The sequence below is a fragment of the Apis dorsata genome, unplaced genomic scaffold, assembly GCF_000469605.1.
Source record: "Apis dorsata unplaced genomic scaffold, Apis dorsata 1.3 scaffold_156, whole genome shotgun sequence".
NCBI classification, from domain to species: domain Eukaryota; kingdom Metazoa; phylum Arthropoda; class Insecta; order Hymenoptera; family Apidae; genus Apis; species Apis dorsata.
The window spans coordinates 348,060-353,503 of record NW_006263446.1 but is presented as its reverse complement, the minus strand read 5'-3'; the positions used below and the strand labels follow the sequence as shown (position 1 = coordinate 353,503).

Here is a 5,444-nt window from a genome sequence, read left to right as displayed (position 1 = left end):
AACCTGCCCGGCCCTACCTACTTATCCACTAACATTCGCACCAGAAAGTATGCTACCTGTCCTGCCTAACCCTATATTTAAAAATTGGCAAAACGGGCACACCAACACATTCGTTCCAACGATTCTCACGCATAACACCCGGGCGCAATGAGCCTACACTAGGGAAAGCGTCCCGGGACGCCTCCGACACCCGGGCTTGGCACGCGTCTTTCACACTCTAACTTTACGTACCATTTTCCTGAAATCGACTGACGATGGCTAGCGACCATTGCGTGAATCACGAAAAAACGTATATATATATCTTTTAACGAAATGATTTCGTCAAAAAGATGATATAAATTTTAATAATAATTTATTATTGGTAAAGTTATTATTAATAATAAATAGTATATATTGGAAATTATTATTATTAATTAATAATAGAATTAGAATAGAAATTTGAAACGACGTAATTCCACAGCCTAATCACACACACACACACACATAATGTGGAAATTACGTCGCGCACGATACATTAACGCATCGTCAGTCGCTGAGAAATTGTTAGAAACTTATGGACTAAAGTCATCATGCTCGTTGCCTCTCTCTCACCCAAGTAGCACCTGAGCACGTGAGTGAGATCCTGGCAACGAACATGGAAGGGGTTAAACCTGAAAATCCTGAGCTAAAAAAATATTAATGAATCTTTTTTCTAACGGGCTAATATTCTTTAATTTCTTTTATTTTTAAATTTAAATAAATTCTACTATAATGACTTCAATATTGAAAATTTAATATTAAATATAATATAAAAATATTGATAAAAATTTATTGATAATAAAAAATATCGATACTAAGACTCAATTTAAAATAAAATAATTAAAATTAATTGAATTATTAATAGAAACCTCAAGCGATTCCTTAATCAAAGCATGATTCGAAAAATACAAAAACAATGTTCAAAATTTGTTGCTTTGATTTTGAAATCTGCTTGTCGCGAAATGTCTTCTTGTGCATAAGATTTCATACATTCTTACGAAAGTTCTAATATTATTAATATTCTAAAAATCGAATAAATAAATCATGTAATATACTATTATGAAAATTAAAAATAATAGAATATTATCGCATTAACGATAATACTTGAGCTCATAACTGTTATATAATAATTGCAACGAAGTTGGATAACATCTGATTTCTCCATTATTTAATTAACGTCATTTCAATCATTTATTACTAATTAAAATATACATATCTAATTCATAGACAAATATATTCACATAATAATTTGATTCTGAAAATATTAAATATAATCTATAATACTACAATTTATTAATTTTAAATATCAATTTTTATTCAATCTATTTTATTATATCAATAATATATTACATGAATTATTATTAAAACATTCAAAAACGCGATGCACAAGAAAACCTAGCCTATACTAATAAATAAAACATGTAAAAAATGTTACTACTCACGGGTATATTAAATACCCGTGGTCACTGTGCTCGTGCAAAATTCTACGTATACAACCAATCACTCGTGTCGATTCGGATCTTTCATCCTACGACATGATTGAGTGACTGGAGGAACATAAATGCATGCGACTCACCGTTTGAAGCGAAGAACTAGGAAGTACTCGAGGAGGCCATTGTCATAACAAATAGTTGTGGACATGGTCAAGCATCTGTAACATAAAAATGGAACAACATAATTAAAAACACGTTTAGTTTTTTTAATTAATAATTGAAAAAATTATAATAAGAAAGGTTAAAATTCTATTAGAGTGATATAATAGTATTAAAAATTGAAATTTTAATACAAAGATTTGAAATTTTAAAATTTTAAATGATTCTGTACGAATGAAAGAAGAATTTGAATAGAATAAAATATAATTACCTTCGAGTGATGGATGATCGTCTTGTCCTCTTGAGAGAAGCACTGATTCTAATTTCGCGTTATCCATTAAAGGATTTAAAAAAACTTTCACGAAGCAAACACTGATTCTAATTTCGCGTTATCCGTTTAAGGATTTAAGAAAACTTTTACGAAGCAAACACTGATTCTATTAACCGCATTGCACGCGGTCACAAATATTGTTATTTTCTAATTTCAAGGCTAATGTCTACAATGAAGTCCAATACCTTTAATAAAAAGAAAAAAACATTAAATATAATTTTTTTTTCTTAAAAAATACGTAAATAAAATATAAAAAATTAAAGAATTGAAAAAAAATATAAAAGAATAATAACCTCTTCGCGTGATTGATGATCACTTTATTCTCTTGATGCACTGATTCTACTCTGTACCGAAAACGAATATTCAAAAAAGAAAAAAAATAAAAGACTATTAACTCGTTCGTTTATGTTACAATCGGCGAACAAATACTGACTCTAATTTCGCGATTATAGAAAAATTATAAAGAAACTTTTACGAAATAAACACTGATTTTACTGATCGCATTGCACGCGATCACAAAAATTTTCTAAAAACAAAATTCTCTGAAAATAAAGTTGTATTAATAGGATGAGATAAAAGAAAAATGATATACGTACAAAATATCAAATTTTACTGCGTCATTGTGACATGATGGCGTCCATATTGGAATTTTTCCCGCTTTCGAAGCTAACCCAAAAATTAACAGCTGTACGAAACGAAATCAAAACTATCAAATAAGCGCATAAAATGTATAAAATATATAAAATTAATCAAAAATATTAAAATAAAATATCGATCAAGCACAAATTTCATTTTAAAAAGTCAAAATATGAAATATTCGTAACACCAATCTATTACATGAAAATATAGATAAATGAAAGAAAAAGAATAATTTAATCACTAAAGAAACTTCTAATTACAATAACAAAGACGTATTAATAATACACACTAATATATGAACAATAAAAAACAGTATTTATGCAAATAAATACTACGCAATAGATAAATCACACACTTCGCGGAAATGACGCAGTTAGCACTACAATTATCGATACGACAGTGATATCTCGCACTCAATTTCGATTATCGAAATACAAGGGGACGCGATCGATAATTCGGCAATAAATCGAAACTTATCGAACATGTACCAACGAATCTCAATTTCTTGAAAAAATAGTATAATAAAAAATATTTATAATTTTAAGTATAACAGACAAAAAAAATATATATATCTATATAAACAATATAATTAAATGAACACTTGGAAAATGAATGTATGTATTACTGAAATAATTCAACGAAATAAAATATATTATGACGAACTACTGTACATTCATTTTTCAATACGAACAAAAAGATAAAAGAAATCTATTTGAAATACATCTATTTTTACGAAAAGAAATAAAATGTTATTACCTAATATATAGGAAAATTAGCTATAAATCATCATGACATGTGCATGCTATATGGACAGCATTATTCCTTCGATATCCTAATCGAATTATAATCTGCACAAATAAAAATCAAAACCGAAAAATAAATGTATATAATTAAAATTATATCAAAATAAAATAATAACGATTTGAAATCTTGAAAAACTCATACGTGGAATACGAGTAATACCGGTAACCTCAACAATCAAATAGTCCATCGAAGGAAAAAACACAAAGAAACTCGAAAGATTAATTAATTTTGTTATCACAATCTTTAATATAGTCTATAAATTCCACAATAAAGTGAAGAATAAGTAGAATTAAGTACTTACTGCGTAATTGAGATCACTCACACCGACAATACGTCTCGTTTCGATGATTTTCGGCAGAAATATGACGCCATGCATTACAGGTTTTCTTACAAGCTTTCTGATTGGTTAAAACAATGCGAACCTATTTACTTAACCGCGCGAAAATTAAAATATTGCATAATATAACATTAATTATAGTTTCCTATACATTGAAATTCTACAAAGATCCATTTCTGAAAAATATAATAAGAATTAAATACGAAAATTAATTTAACATAAAAATTGAAAAAAATTAAAAACGTAATAAAAGAATTTAAGAAATTAAATAAATATATAAAAATATATAAATAAAAAAAAAGAAAATACAAAAGCTCATTAAATTAGGGAATCCTGAAACATAAAAAAATGAATTAATGCGTAGTTCTTAGCTTGGCATCTTTTCCGAAAAAAATTACTAATAAAAATTATTGAATCTTTTTAATAAAATATTTTTCATTGTACTCTTTTTAAAAGAAAATTTTGAAAAAAAAAATTTTGGAAAACGATGCCAATTACCAGGTCTCACCAACGAGGAGGTGACTACGCATCGAGACCCACCTAAAGCTAAATAATAAAAACAAAACAATAAAATTAACGATATAAATAAATTAGAAACATATAAAACATATAAAATATAAATTAAACATAAAATATAAATAACAAATATTAATTAAATTAAAAAATATAACAAAACAAGAAAAAATAACATGCAAAAATTAAATAAATAAATCTGAAACAAAATAAATAAATTAATATACAATTATTTTTACAACGATCTTTACAAAATTTTTTTACATTCATCGCAATTTATCGCTCGCTTACTTAACTTATAATATTACTTATATCTATCTTAATTTACACCTTAATATTAAATCTTAAATCTATAACATTGTAACAAAAATACTCTCATACAACTTAAAGCGAAGAAAATACAATTATAACTAATTATTTATTTATTTCAAATAAAATTTAAACAATGCTCAATGAAAGAAAATCCAAAAAATACTAATATTTAAAAACGAAGCAAGAACATCGAAGAAGAACATCGATGATAGATAAAAATGACAAAAATGAAGAAGAAATTGGAAAAAAAAAAAATCACTGCCACCCTCGCATCACGACTTACATCACTGGACTTACAAAATCAAGCCAGACGGATGATATTTGCCAGTATGGTCAGTAGAGGGTTACGACGGCGACCTAACAACCGAACGCAATGTCCCAACGACACAACAGGAAGGAGCATAGAGTTGTAAACTCTAGACCACCGGAGCCGAATTACAGAGACGACGTTCGACCACCAGGTCTAACTCTGATCGAGTACTCGAAAGTACCAATCGAACAGAGCGCGAACCTTCGACTGGCCAACGGAAATAGAGCATCCGCCCAACGACTTCTGCCACTGTTGCGCGACACGTGGTTGACGGTGACTTAAAAGAAGATGAGAAATAACTAACTCGTAAAAGTAACCAACGTAAGAGATAATGAAGAATAACAAATAAGAAATAAACGAGTGAAAATGGAGATGAACAAATAATGAAAACGAAGGCTCAAGGTATCGAGATTTACTTGAAAAAAAAAAATTGAAACTTTTATTCTTCGCTTTAAGTTAAAGAGTGTATTTTTGTTCGAATTCGCGATTAACTTAAACTCTATCTTAAGATCTACTTAAGATTAATACGCGCGCATCCCACGACGATCCCACGACGATCCCACGATGCCCCCGCGGGGGGGTCTAATA

At 28.5% G+C, this 5,444-nt stretch overlaps 1 protein-coding gene and 1 long non-coding RNA gene across 2 annotated transcripts in view; one reads left to right on the top strand and one right to left on the bottom strand.

Annotated features, from left to right (window-relative positions):
* The window catches only part of LOC102672007 (aryl hydrocarbon receptor nuclear translocator-like protein 1), a 43,379-nt gene that overhangs the window by 25,758 nt on the left and 12,177 nt on the right, over positions 1-5,444 (top strand). The window lies entirely within an intron of this gene.
* On the bottom strand, positions 1,910-2,729 carry LOC116185303. The gene is made up of 2 exons (XR_004150120.1): positions 2,235-2,729; positions 1,910-2,126 (listed from the first exon to the last, which is right to left on the bottom strand). It is a non-coding gene; the product is annotated as an uncharacterized LOC116185303 (long non-coding RNA).